The sequence below is a fragment of the Telmatherina bonti genome (assembly GCF_933228915.1).
Source record: "Telmatherina bonti genome assembly, chromosome: 4".
In the NCBI taxonomy this organism is placed as follows: domain Eukaryota; kingdom Metazoa; phylum Chordata; class Actinopteri; order Atheriniformes; family Telmatherinidae; genus Telmatherina; species Telmatherina bonti.
The window spans coordinates 37,939,688-37,955,267 of record NC_136622.1 but is presented as its reverse complement, the minus strand read 5'-3'; the positions used below and the strand labels follow the sequence as shown (position 1 = coordinate 37,955,267).

The following is a 15,580-nucleotide window of genomic DNA, read 5'->3' as shown; positions in this document are numbered from 1 at the left end:
TTCTACGGACAAGGCATATTTAAAAGGAGCATTTCAGTGAGGTAGTCTCTCAGATGGAAGGATGGATCAGTCTCAAACAAAATTAATCTAAAAGTTGTGGAGATCAGGGGTGCCCAAGTCCAGTCCTGGAGATCTACCATCCTGCAGCCTTTAGATGCAACCCCCGTCCAGCACAGCTGAGTCAAACAGCTGAACTCTTCTTCATGTCATCCAGCTCTGCAGAAGCTGCTAACGAGACACTTCTCTGATTCAGGTGTGTTGGAGAAAGGTTGCACCTAAAAACAGCAGGATGGTAGATCTCCAGGACCGGACTTGGGCACCCCTGATCTACAGGGTATTGATCAAAAGATTAAAAGAATCAGAAGGAATCTCTGTATGCTTTGGAACTCGCCGGACGCTGGGGATCTTGGGGTCGTCAGAAACAAGCGGCGTCTGAGGAAACAAGTTACAGCTAAGTAAATGTCAGAAACAGGACTGGGTGTTCTGGGGGAATCTCTGCAGCATGGGACAAGGGAAGATAAGCAGAGCCTGCTTCACCTATCTGAGGCAAACTGGATCTAAAAACTGCAAAGATGACAGTAGGATGATGGTCTGGCCTGCTGGAACAGTTAGCATGCCTCTCTGCATGCCAATGCTAATATAACCAGGAAATATGACATATTTAAATCTGTAAACTACATTTAAACTTCGAGCAGGCTTGTGTGAATCTGTCTCTACTTGTAAAATGTGTAAAGTTTGTTTGTGAAAGCAGTTTTACTTTTAGGTCAGGTTCAGCAGCGGTTGTTACGAAGTGGCAGTGATGTTAGCGTTAGCCGAGGCAGCCGTTTCGTAAACACAGATCTTCATGATGAAATGCAATCTAAGTGATGTGGTGGGGGTCTGGGCCAACGGCTAACTCTGCGCTGACAGCCACCAACATGAAAAGTCCTGGATCTGCAACCTGTCTGGACCCCGACGCTCCTCTCGCCTCATTTCAACGTGTCCTGGTTTTAATGTGGCGTAACTTAGCAACTAATGCAGTTTCCAAAGTGAGCGGTATTTACGAGTTTCTGTCCACAGCAAGAGAGCGAAGAATGCTTTTAGTGGCTGTGGTTGGTCCGAGAGCGGCCCGGCATGGAAATCCAGTAAGACGGGAGGTTTAAAATAGGACTGCAGACGAAGCTGGACCAGCAGCTGCAGCCTGGAGATCGTCTGCAGGTCTCCCTTCAGGAGCTAAAGCTTCTTCTGGGTTTTATTTGGAGCTGATTAATGGAGCTGAATGTTTGTCAGACAGGCTTCAGCTCCAAAAGCAAACAGACGCTGAGGAGTTCAGGCTCAGGTCAGCCGGTTAAAGAGCTTCAGATGGGAAGAAGTGAACGTTTAATTTCACATTCTTGCTGAAGAAAATAAGGAAAAATAATTTGAGTTTTCATTCTTTGATGTTAAAATGACACGAAATAAAACGGACAGAAACACGCAGGAAGTTTGTCTAAACACACCTTCTAGTTCGTAAAGACTCCCATGTAAAATAAACAAACCCCAACTCTAAAATCTGATTTCTGGAGTCTCGTAGATGACATCATCTGATTGTGAATAATCAGATTAAAACAGATATTTCACACAGAGTAATCAGATTACTACACCCACGTATGAAATGTAGTTTTCTAATGTAGTATGAAATGTAGTTTTTCTAGTGTGGGAACCTGTATTAGCTGCATGCACACGTTAGCAGCTAACGGAAAGACCACCATCAGTGGATAATGCAAAGACAGGCGGGGGGGGGGGGCATCTCTGGTAGCAGGTAATGCTAAGGTCGCGAGCTCCCATATTACCAGGTATCACTAATACGACAGGCTCTGATATCAGTCGATAACACTACTAGCAGCTAATGCTACAACTACAGGCTCCTATGCTAGCAGCTAATGCTACGACCACAGGATCTGATGCTAGCAGCTAATGCTACTACTACAGGCTCCTATGCTAGCAGCTAATGCTACGACCACAGGATCTGATGCTAGCAGCTAATGCTACTACTACAGGCTCCTATGCTAGCAGCTAATGCTACGACCACAGGCTCTGATGCTAGCAGCTTATGCTACAACCACAGGCTCTGATGCCAGCAGCTACTGCTAGGACCACAGGCTCTGATGCTAGCAGCTACTGCTATGACCACAGGCTCTGATGCTAGCAGCTAATGCTAGAACCACAGGCTCTGATGCTAGCAGCTAATGCTACAACCGAAGGTTTAGAAGGTAACAGGAAGTGACATCACTATGTTTGCACTCAGAAATCGGACAAGGAATTTGAGATAATCCAGGGTTTTTCCAAATATTGAGTAATCAGATTACTCCCAGGTATTAGACTGGGACAGCGTGCAGACAGACTTATTGATTCAATATTTTGAGACAATCTCCTAAACTATCAGAGATTAAAATGTGATGAAATACAAACTGCATCCATAAAGAAGCGTTGACAAATCCAAAGTCTGACACATTCTGCACGAGAAAAAAAATTATCTAGATGTTTTATTCTGATTAAGACATCAGCCGATTGGAGTAAAAACAGAAAATACAGACGGTGATGTATGTGTTTGACCTCGGCTTCCCCGAGGACAAAGCAAACACACACAGCTGCTGGAGGTCAGCCGCTGTCGAGGGAGGAAGTGGACAGAGTCAGCGGATTGTTTCCTGTCATTTCCACCGCTGTGTGTGTGTGTGTGTGTGTGTGTGTGTACGCTCGTTTACCTGCATTCATGGGGACCGGTGTCCATCGCAGACATTGTGAGGACATTTAAAGGACAGGTTACGCTTCCTTTACGTACGTAAAGAAATATGTTTGACATCACTGTCTTCATCCTTTCATATGTGTACGAGTCTGATTATAACTCAGGTAACAACAGCATCCACCTGCTCACCTGCCTGTGACACGCTGACCTGGTTTCACACAACTGATCAATCAGGCATAGTAGGAGCCGTGATGGTCTTCCAATAACATGATAATGATGATCAATCACCTGCAGCTTCACAGAGGAGGAGAAACACGTGATGTTTTCCTGCTGTTTTCTCACAAAGTGACCGTTTGTTTACAAATTCAACTAAAAATCTTAAACTCACAAGAAAATGATGTTTACTGATCTAATCGTTCAGTTTAACATTGTTTCTTCCAGTAAATTGTAAAAAAATAAATCAAAGTTGAATTCCTCAGACAAATATTTACAGCGATCGATGGAAGATGGTGTGCGTGCATCGCCGCTTGGCCATGATGCGTCTTGCTAGTTTTTGATTTTAACGTTTGACTCGCTGCTGGTCTACAACGACCGACTGAAAACCAAGGAACCGGCGCCATTACCTGTAATTTAAGATGCAGAAAACTAATTCTTTTCACCTGGCGTCCAGGAAGCTCTTTCTCCGATGTGCTGTGGTCCGTCCTGCACCACCATGTCTCACAGACTCCTCCCTCCTGTCGGCACATGGCTGATGCCTAGATCTGCTGCAATCCAGTACTTTTGGATTTTCGATTATTTTAACGAGTAATCGAGTACTCTAACGATTATATATTATAATTTGTAAAACAAATACTAGAAACTCAACCAAAGCAAATCTACAAATGTATATTTGTAAAGCTGTTGCATGTGTTGTTACTACCTAACGCATGAGGAAAATGTGTTTTAAAATGTGATAAGTTGGTGCAGCCGACGTGTTTGTGCTCAATGTGTGGAGAAATATTCTCAACCGATCGCGAATTTCTGCATTTTAAAAGATTTAAAGAAGAATTCCCGTAGAAAGAAGGAGTGACTTGTAAACATGTCCACAGTAAGAAGTAGCCGATGTCTTGGTGGACGACACGCCTGTTTAAAAGTGTGTCTGTTTAATCCGGAATAAAAGTTTGCTGCAGGAACAGAGGCTCCGCCACACGCTGCCTAAAACATGCGCTTTGACTCGTGGCTAACACAACGGTGGCTGTTAGGAAGTGTGCACCTGTGATCTGTGGTGACGTTCACCCTTCAGGACTTCTTTACATTGCGATCTGTCAACGGACTATTTTCAACTGAAACCTGGAGCAGCGGCGGTGAGTCCACCCCCCGGAGCGCCACCTCCCCGGAGCGCCACCTCCCCGGAGCGCCACCTCCCCGGAGCGCCACCTCCCCGGAGCGCCACCTCCCCGGAGCGCCACCTCCCAGAGCGCCACCTCCCCGGAGCGCCACCTCCCGGAGCGCCACCTCCCCGGAGCGCCACCTCCCCGGAGCGCCACCTCCCCGGAGCGCCACCTCCCCGGAGCGCCACCTCCCCGGAGCGCCACCTCCCAGAGCGCCACCTCCCCGGAGCGCCACCTCCCGGAGCGCCACCTCCCCGGAGCGCCACCTCCCCGGAGCGCCACCTCCCGGAGCGCCACCTCCTGGGGCATCACCTCCCGGGGCATCACCTCCCGGGGCATCACCTCCCGGGGCATCACCTCCTGGGGCATCACCTCCCGGGGCATCACCTCCTGGGGCATCACCTCCCGGAGCGCCACCTCCCGGAAAGTCACCTCCCGGAGCGCCACCTCCCGGAAAGTCACCTCCCGGAGCGCCACCTCCCGGGGCGCCACTTCCTGGGGCATCACCTCCCGGGGCATCACCTCCTGGGGCATCACCTCCCGGAGCGCCACCTCCCGGAAAGTCACCTCCCGGAGCGCCACCTCCCGGAAAGTCACCTCCCGGAGCGCCACCTCCCGGAAAGTCACCTCCCGGAGCGCCACCTCCCGGGGCGCCACTTCCTGGGGCATCACCTCCCGGGGCATCACCTCCCGGGGCGCCACCTCCCGGAGCGCCACCTCCCGGGGCATCACCTCCCGGGGCGCCACCTCCCGGAGCGCCACCTCCCGGGGCGCCACCTCCCGGAGCATCACTGTCATTAAAACACCACAGGTAACTGGTCCTGGCGAGGTGCAGCCCGTAAGAACGCCACGCATCACAAAGTGGTTTCGTGGCTCCGTGACACCATGCCGCAGCACCGTGACGCCACGCCGCAGCACCGTGACGCCACGCCGCAGCACCGTGACGCCACGCCGCAGCTCTGGGTGAACATCAGAGGGTGAGCGTTGGTGGAAAAAGGACCACCTGCGTCCAACTGGACAGTCCACCAGAACCTTCCTACCATGTCCTCTACTGTTTGATTTCCTGCTTGTGTTGTTCTCACTCATATGTAAGTCGCTTTGGATAAAAGCTGCTAAATGACTGTAGAATAGAATAGAATAGAATAGGTGTTGTTCCAGATTCTTAAAGAGTTGGAGGAATTATCAGATTACTGTTAAAGCTGGGAAAACAGAATACTTTCCTGAACATGTCAGGAGGCCTTGTGTTCTTTTTAAAACGTTAGTTGTTTTCAGTCCGAATCCTTCCGCTCTATCGGAGATGACGAATGAAAGTCGCAATAAATTTCTTGTATTTTAATGACTGCTGTCAGGGCCAGATTCATGGGGCAATTTAAGTAGATTAAATATTATTATTATTATTATTATTATTATTATTAATAGTAATAATAAAACAGATCAGAAAATAAAATATAAAACCATAAAAAATTATGCCTTTGCTTTAGACACTGAAATGTATTGGCAAGAATCTGGCCATATGTAGGGTGGCCAGATGTCGCGCTTTGTACGGGATCGTCCCGCATTTCTATGACTTTTCACACGTCGCACAAAACGGGGCGCCGTCCCGCATTGTTACGACCAGGATTCACTTTTGTGAAGGAAAAAAAACAAAACAAAACTGGCTTTTACTAACTGTGTGCATAAATATTTGACGGCTGTCACATCACTGCTGATGGGAATTACAGTCATGTCAATCAAACTAGGAAGCGGGACTTAATACACATCTAGGATGCAGCAACTAACGAAAAGAAATAAATCCACCGATTGATCATGGAGGACAGGGAGACGACCGCAGCGAAGAAGAAAAGAAAGTGTTGTTACAGCAAAGACTGGGAAAGCAGAGTTTCCTGGTTAAACCTGTTCCAGGAGACTGAGACGGTTTGTCAAAGTAAAGTTTCTGCGTCACACGGTGGGGAATATGACATGAAATGGCACAAAAAATCTGAGTCACAAAAAACGCGCTACTCAGAGGGAGGCCTTTTAATAACAGATTTTTATGTTTGGTTAGTAATTTTATTACCAAAAAGGAGAATAGAAAGTTTATTTCTTGTAAAACTTCATCATGGCAGAGTGGAATCTCACATTGTGCCACATTTGGTGAGAAGACCTGGTCACCCCAGCCATATGTATCACAATACGGGCCACCAATACAATATATTGTTATATATCAGGGTACTATGAGCAAGACAGTATATCGTGATTTGTCTGACTGGTAGTAAACACTGAACGCTGTTGTTTGACATCGACTTACTGAATAAGAACAGTGGATCTACATTTACAGCAGAATAAACAGAAACAACGATCTTTATGTACAAGATGAATAAAGTGATGAAAATCTGTTTGATTAATGATCTGTGCTTTCGAATATCGATATAATATTGTTGGACAAAATTTTTGCAATGTATTGATATTTTCTTACACATCTATGCATTTGTTTACATTTTAATGGGAGCATAATAAAAAAAAGTGAAAATCAGTTGGAAATGAGAAACCATAAATTTGACTTCCTGTCCGAACATTTCATATGATGTCTGTAAATTATCCTAAAAATAACATCTCTTTTTATTAACAGTACTATTGTTATCCTGTTGCTGCATCATTTGGCACTAAAAGTAAAATACTAAAAGCAAAACAAATTTATCTGTGGATGTAAAATAGAAAATATACGAGTTTGGTCTGAAAAGCAAAGAAGGTTTCTGTGTCCGGTACGGTGGCCCGGAAGGGTAAACCTCAACCACAAATTAAAAAACAAGCAACAGATTAAAACACATGACAAATAAAAAATTATGAGAATTTAAGAGAACACAAAAACTAAAATGACAATATATAGAAAAATTTCCCGCTGGTACCTTCCTCTTACGGTAGGCTAATGTAGTTGTTGTCTTTTCTAATTAGTAGTTGTGGTTTGCACTTCAGGGCCACCGTAGTCCAGAGTCAGACTTTATAAACCCACACCATCCTCTTCACCCACAGACTTCACGCATCACGCTGCCTATAGAGCTGATGTCTTATCGCGTCACTATCTTGGATGGGTCTCCATGCGCCTCCAGTGAATTTATTTGTGAGGTGTAGGTCCAATCACAACAATAATTTAACTACTTTTTACCTGATTTTTCTTTGGTTTGTTACAAAGGACACAGATACTGTTATGATACAGAAAACTGTAAAACATTGAAATCTACGTGTTTTTATGATAAAATATTTTCATCATGCTATTTAACAAAGACATAAGGTAGCTATAATATAAATAAATGTATAAATAAGTTTGACAAACATGTTTGATTGTTTATTGATGCATTTGGACTTATCAGTCTATTTTTATCTGGTCAAATAAATTATTATTCAACCTTGTGAAGCCACCACATCCTTTCAACAGAGTGGCCACAAACCTAAAGGCAGTAGGGGTCTGCGCCCTTTCTGTTCAAGTGCCGCTTATTCCAACTGTTTGCTGAACAAAATACAGGAATAGTTGCTGCTCTCTCTTGACTACGGTTGACTCTTTCTTTTTTACATTTATTAATTATCAAGATAGAGATACAGAAGTACAAAGTTGGAAAATAAAGTATTGTATCAAAATTGTGCAATTAAAAAGTTACCTAGAAAAACACTCAGAGAGCGCAAAACTCCACCAAATGGAAGTGTTTTGTTTGTGTGTAATATATACGCGTTGTTCCACAGAAAACAGTTATGTGGGGAAACTACGTCGACTCTGCGGCAAAACTCAAAAGCAGAGACCCATCCAATATGGCGGTGACCCATCAAATATGGCGACGTTGGTTCACTCTCCAGCGCCCAATGAGGCGTCTATGTATATATGATCTCTATGTCTTCACCAGCTTCACCTGTTCTACTTCCTGATAGCTCATCTTACGTCCTATCTAACCAATCACATGGAGTCATGTGGACATGGTCTGATGAGTCTCCATTTCAGCTCCACGCCCACATAGTAGGATCAGAATCTGCTGGAAACATCCTGACATCATGGATCGATCCTGACAACATGGATCCATCCTGACTACATGGATCCATCATGACTACGTGGATCCATCATGACTACGTGGATCCATCATGACAACATGGATCCATCCTGACTACATGGATCCATCCTGACAACATGGATCCATCCTGACAACATGGATCAATCCTGACCACATGGATCAATCCTGACAACATGGATCCATCCTGACTACATGGATCCATCCTGACAACATGGATCCATCCTGACAACATGGATCCATCCTGACAACATGGATCCATCCTGACAACATGGATCAATCCTGACCACATGGATCAATCCTGACCACATGGATCAATCCTGACCACATGGATCCATCCTGACAACGTGGATCCATCCTGACAACGTGGATCCATCCTGACAACGTGGATCCATCCTGACAACGTGGATCAATCATGACAACGTGGATCAATCATGACAACGTGGATCCATCATGACAACATGGATCCATCCTGACAACGTGGATCAATCATGACAACGTGGATCCATCATGACAACATGGATCCATCATGACAACATGGATCCAGCATGACAACATGGATCCATCCTGACAACATGGATCCATCCTGACAACATGGATCCATCATGACTACATGGATCCATCATGACTACATGGATCCATCATGACAACATGGATCCATCCTGACAACGTGGATCCATCCTGACAACGTGGATCCATCCTGACAACGTGGATCCATCCGGACAACGTGGATCCATCATGACTACATGGATCCATCATGACAACATGGATCCATCATGACTACATGGATCCATCCTGACAACATGGATCCATCCTGACATCATGGATCCATCCTGACAACATGGATCCATCCTGACATCATGGATCCATCATGACTACATGACTACATGGATCCATCATGACTACATGGATCCATTATGACAACATGGATCCATCATGACTACATGGATCCATCATGACTACATGGATCCATCCTGACTACATGGATCCATCATGACTACATGGATCCATCCTGACAACATGGATCCATCATGACTACATGACTACATGGATCCATCATGACTACATGGATCCATCATGACTACATGGATCCATCACGACTACATGGATCCATTATGACAACATGGATCCATCCTGACTACATGACTACATGGATCCATCATGACTACATGGATCCATCATGACTACATGGATCCATCATGACAACGTAGATCCAACATGACAACGTAGATCCAACATGACAACATGGATCCATCATGACTACATGGATCCATCATGACAACATGGATCCATTATGACAACATGGATCCATCATGACAACATGGATCCAGCATGACTACATGGATCCATCCTGACTACATGGATCCATCATGACTACATGGATCCATCATGACAACGTAGATCCAACATGACAACATGGATCCATCATGACTACATGGATCCATTATGACTACATGGATCCATTATGACTACATGGATCCAGCATGACTACATGGATCCATCATGACTACATGGATCCATCATGACTACATGGATCCATTATGACAACGTAGATCCATCCTGACAACATGGATCCATCCTGACAACATGGATCCATCATGACTACATGGATCCATCATGACTACATGGATCCATCATGACTACATGGATCCATCCTGACAACATGGATCCATCATGACTACATGGATCCATCCTGACAACATGGATCCATCATGACTACATGGATCCATCATGACTACATGGATCCATCATGACTACATGGATCCATCATGACTACATGGATCCATCATGACTACATGGATCCATCATGACAACATGGATCCATCATGACTACATGGATCCATCCTGACAACATGGATCCATCATGACTACATGGATCCATCCTGACAACATGGATCCATCATGACTACGTGGATCCATCATGACAACGTGGATCCATCATGACAACATGGATCCATCCTGACTACATGGATCCATCCTGACTACATGGATCCATCCTGACTACATGGATCCATCCTGACTACATGGATCCATCCTGACTACATGGATCCATCATGACTACGTGGATCCATCACGACTACATGGATCCATCACGACTACATGGATCCATCACGACTACATGGATCCATCACGACTACATGGATCCATCACGACTACATGGATCCATCACGACTACATGGATCCATCACGACTACATGGATCCATCATGACTACATGGATCCATCCTGCCGTCAGGATCAACACCTCCACTTTCACATGACGTCCCCGTAAGAACATGGTATATGCTGGTCCCTATTACGGCAGTAAAACACACACACACACACACACACACACTTCTCATAGGCTGTTGCGTCGTCGGTTTGATTCCCTCTGGAGCTGAACTGGATATCGGGGCGATGCTGGTGACCACACAGACGTACACATTCGTGCACATGCAGACAGATGCATGGAAAAAGTGAAACGTTGCAGCTTCCCTACAGCAGCTGCAAGATTTTAAACAACCATCTCGTCCCTCATATAAAGTGATGTAAAAAACACGTTTCCCAGAAGGAACTGCTGCAACTGGACGGGATGTTAACATTTGTGACTTTAAAATCTTCTGCATCTGCTTCGATCGCACATGTCCGGCACTATGTCAGACATTTTACAGACATTTTGTGAAGACTAACTACCGCTAACGGTTAACCGCTAGCTGCTGTCGGCCCTTGAAATGTGAGAAGTTGTTGATTCGATGGTCTTACATGGCTGTAACATGGATCATTTGGGGGTTTTGGGATGACAGTAGGACAACGTGAGACATTAAACGATGTCTCATTGGACTCCTCGGTGTCTGTACGACAAAGTGTACCGATGAAGATAATGCTAATGAGGATGAAGGACCAGACTTCAGTTGTTTCCCAGCTTCTGTTTTATCTAAATTTGATGATTTATGAGGTTTGTTCTAACATGTAATTATGTCATTTGTGCATGAAATCACTTCAGTGCTCTGAAAATTGCGATTTTTCTTATCAATTCTGCAATTTAATCTTTTTAAATTCCGCTTTGGTTCATTTTTCATGCAGGAACATATTTTCTACACGAGACGCTAAATCACCAAGTGATAATCGTCTCAAACAACTCCTTTTTTTAAAATGCAAATGAATTCTTTGGTTGATGTTGTGTACCGTTCACACCCCCGGTAACAGTGTCTCAAATCCGACTTCTCAGTCCGATTGATATAAATGGGAGTCCGATACAGGTCCCACTCTAAAGTGATCGGATCTGATCGTTGTTAAAGCAACATGAACATTGATGTCGTATTCTGTTGGACTTTTAGCTGCAGTGAGACGTGATGATTTGCTGCTGGAGAAGGTGAGATATGATGAAATCAAATGTGAAGAAGAGACAGAAATGTCTATGATCTCCACTTCGTTTGGATCTGAGGCGTGAAAAACTCGTAAACCAAAACGCATGCTAACACATGTAGCATCCATGTTTAACTTTGTAAACACAGGATGTCTTCCTCCACTCCTGCAGGTCACGTCAGGCTCAAACACGGTTCAGAGTGAAGCAGGACTGAAGTAACGTTTAAATAAAGAAGTGAAAAAACCACGGAAAAAACGTAAAACAGGTTCTGAGCACAAAAAAAATCGGAATTGAGGAAAAAAAAGTACAGAACAAAAAAACGGTGTGAACGTCAGAGACGTATGAACACGTCACCGTTCTTATTCTGACCAATGATCAGCAGCGCTGCGGTAAGCCCCTCCCCCAACCTGAAGCACCGCCCAGGAGGACCGGTGTTGTGCTGAAATCAGCCACCCTGCCGGATAATCCCAGTGCCAGGTGAATCTGAACCTGCTGGTCCAGCAGGGAAACCCAGGAAACTCGTCGGATAATAAGGTCTACACGTTCCCCTCAGACCGCCTGATCTCTGGCGAATCACTCAGTTAGCGCTACTAGCTAGTGGTAGCTCGCCAGGCTAACGTAGCTACACCCGCTACGTCACATTTCCCAGGAAAACCTTCCGTCATTCCGGCTCGCTTGGTATTCCCAACACAGCCTGAGCTCCTCACGTTGTTTTCAACATCTTGACTGACTTCAGCTCTGGACCAGAACCAGAACCTAGTAGGACCAGAACCTCTTCCGGAACCGGAACCATAAACTCTTCTGGAACCAGGGCCAGAACCTAGTAAGACCACAACCTCTTCCGGCACCGGAACCAGAACTATAAACTCTTCTGGAACCAGGACCAGAACCTCTTCCGGAACCGGAACCATAAACTCTTCTGGAACCAGGACCAGAACCTAGTAGGACCAGAACCTCTTCCGGAACCGGAACCATAAACTCTTCTGGAACCAGGACCAGAACCTAGTAGGACCAGAACCGAAACCAGAGGATGTTTTTCTGCTTCACTTTTCATCTCTTCTGCACCAGCTGATATGGACTTATTGATCTGTATTGACTAAGTTTATCTGATCGATCTGAAATCATGAAAATTGAGACCGATTATCAATTCTGGATCAATATTTTAATCAGTTTTACATTTCAGAGCTAAAAACACAAATTATAATCAATACTTTATCATCCAAATCTGATCAGATGTGCATTTCAGGGACACCACACACTGTCGGGCATTTAAGGGTCAATGAGGGTCTTCACGAGTTATTGATCAGCATTGATCAACAAATAAATAAACAGGAACTGATAAATTTCCTGATTTAAATAATTGATTAACTGACAGAGATGAAAGCGTGATCGATCAGTTTGTTCAGCGAAGAGCTGAACGTATATTGATTGAGTTGAATCTCCTTATTGATCTGAATCTGACCTTCCTGATCTATGAAACTACTGATCATCACATACCGATTAGCTGAGCAGCTGTTGGGTTCTCATCGATCACCAGGGTTATTGATTGTTGCTCGACCAGCTGTGTTCGGGACATTTAAATCATCAATCATCCTGTTTTCTGATTTAAAAAAATCTCATCACTGATAATCTGTGAAATCGAACAGGTCGTGATTCCTCTGATGAAACTTCTGCTGGCGGATCAATCAGCAGCATCACGTGATCGATAACCTTCAGCCCGACCATTTCAGAGCAGAACTGTGGTTCGGTTCTGACTCAGAAGATGCGGGTTCTGCTTCAGCACATGGCGCGCGGGTTCAGACCAACCCAGTCCGGATTCCGTCCGCGTTCGTCCGCGCGGGTCCGGTTCGACGTCTGGACCCGTTTTCTGCGTTTCTGCCGAGGTTTTCACAGGTTTTTCTGACCCCCCCACCCCCACCCCCCTTTTGTTCTTTAATGGATCGGCGTCTCGAGCCCTGCTCCCCCCCCCCCACCGCTTGGAAAAGCCTCGTTTGCGCCGATTTTAGCATTTTAATGATAGAAACGCCGCAAAGCGCAAAGGCGTACCCCCACAACCTCTGGAGGATGGACGGGGGGAGGGGGGGGCATACCTGGGGTGCCCCCCAGTCCTACTCCTGCACCAGTTCAGAGGGAAAACTGGGAGAATGGGAAATTTCCAGGCTGCAGAAGCGGCGGTGATGCGGCGGCGAAACGAGGCGTTTTCCCCCCCAAAAAAACATCCACACCCCCCCCTCTCCAGACCGAACCCCCCCAGATCCCGGGCCTGGACCATCCCAGACCCCCCCCCCCGCACCAGAACCCGCACACCTACCTGTCGGGCGCGCGCAGAAAAGTCCAATCAGTGATTTAAATGCGGTCCCACGCGCTCTCCTTTTCTTCTTCTGCTCCACTAAAAACCTGCGCGAGCTCAGGTCAGGTGGTGTGACGGAGGAGGGGCGGCGGGGGGCGGGGAGGTTCGGTCCGGACAGGTAGATAGAACCGAACCCCTCCTTCGGTAAGGAGTGAGAAGTAATCCGGAGCGGAGCGGTGCACACACAGCCTGTCTCGGCTCGGCTCGGCTCGGTCTGCGCCGCTCCGCCACCGCCAGCCCTCCAGCCGGACCGTACCACTCCGCCACGGCCCGCCGGGAAAACTCCGGCCCAGCAGCTCCTCCGACGCTCCGGGTCGGAACCGGATCGTGCACGGTCACGCACGGACACAGTCAGGCGTGTTTACACGGAGACACGCGGGCACGCGCATGCTTGTGAGAGAAAACAGCTGTTTCCCTCCCCCCCCCTTTGGATTCTGCGCAGTGGTTCAGTCCAACTTAATCCGCTGTTTTTCTCCTGGAGCCAGATGTGAAGAGAGAGTGGTAGAGAGACACCGGGTTACAGCGGGAGAGAGAGGGAGAGAGGTAGAGAGACACCGGGTTACAGCGGGAGAGAGAGGGAGAGAGGTAGAGAGACACCGGGTTACAGCGGGAGAGAGAGGGAGAGAGGTAGAGAGACACCGGGTTACAGCGGGGGAGAGAGGTAGAGAGACACCGGGTTACAGCGGGAGAGAGAGGGAGAGAGGTAGAGAGACACCGGGTTACAGCGGGAGAGAGAGGGGGAGAGGTAGAGAGACACCGGGTTACAGCGGGAGAGAGAGGGAGAGTGGTAGAGAGACACCGGGTTACAGGGGGAGAGAGAGGGAGAGTGGTAGAGAGACACCGGGTTACAGTGGGAGAGAGAGGGGGAGAGGTAGAGAGACACCGGGTTACAGTGGGAGAGAGAGGGGGAGAGGTAGAGAGACACCGGGTTACAGCGGGAGAGAGAGGGAGAGTGGTAGAGAGACACCGGGTTACAGTGGGAGAGAGAGGGGGAGAGGTAGAGAGACACCGGGTTACAGCGGGAGAGAGAGGGAGAGTGGTAGAGAGACACCGGGTTACAGGGGGAGAGAGAGGGAGAGTGGTAGAGAGACACCGGGTTACAGCGGGAGAGAGAGGGAGAGAGGTAGAGAGACACCGGGTTACAGCGGGAGAGAGAGGGAGAGAGGTAGAGAGACACCGGGTTACAGCGGGAGAGAGAGGGAGAGTGGTAGAGAGACACCGGTTTACAGCGGGAGAGAGAGGGAGAGAGGTAGAGAGACACCGGGTTACAGTGGGAGAGAGAGGGAGAGTGGTAGAGAGACACCGGGTTACAGCGGGAGAGAGAGGGAGAGTGGTAGAGAGACACCGGGTTACAGCGGGAGAGAGAGGGAGAGAGGTAGAGAGACACCGGGTTACAGTGGGAGAGAGAGGGAGAGTGGTAGAGAGACACCGGGTTACAGCGGGAGAGAGAGGGGGAGTGGTAGAGAGACACCGGTTTACAGTGGGAGAGAGAGGGAGAGAGGTAGAGAGACACCGGGTTACAGTGGGAGAGAGAGGGAGAGAGGTAGAGAGACACCGGGTTACAGGGGGAGAGAGAGGGAGAGTGGTAGAGAGACACCGGGTTACAGGGGGAGAGAGAGGGAGAGTGGTAGAGAGACACCGGGTTACAGTGGGAGAGAGAGGGGGAGGTAGAGAGACACCGGGTTACAGTGGGAGAGAGAGGGAGAGTGGTAGAGAGACACCGGGTTACAGGGGGAGAGAGAGGGGGAGGTAGAGAGACACCGGGTTACAGTGGGAGAGA

The 15,580-nt window shown here is 47.3% G+C and overlaps 1 protein-coding gene across 1 annotated transcript in view; it reads right to left on the bottom strand.

Moving 5' to 3' along the window:
* The window catches only part of plxna3 (plexin A3), a 123,289-nt gene extending 109,379 nt beyond the window's left edge, over nucleotides 1–13,910 (bottom strand). Inside the window, exon 1 of the mRNA XM_079238683.1 lies at nucleotides 13,762–13,910. The gene's annotated coding sequence lies outside the window, so the exon portion shown is untranslated. The remainder of the gene's footprint in view (nucleotides 1–13,761) is intronic.
* Between the last annotated feature and the right edge of the window lie 1,670 nt (nucleotides 13,911–15,580).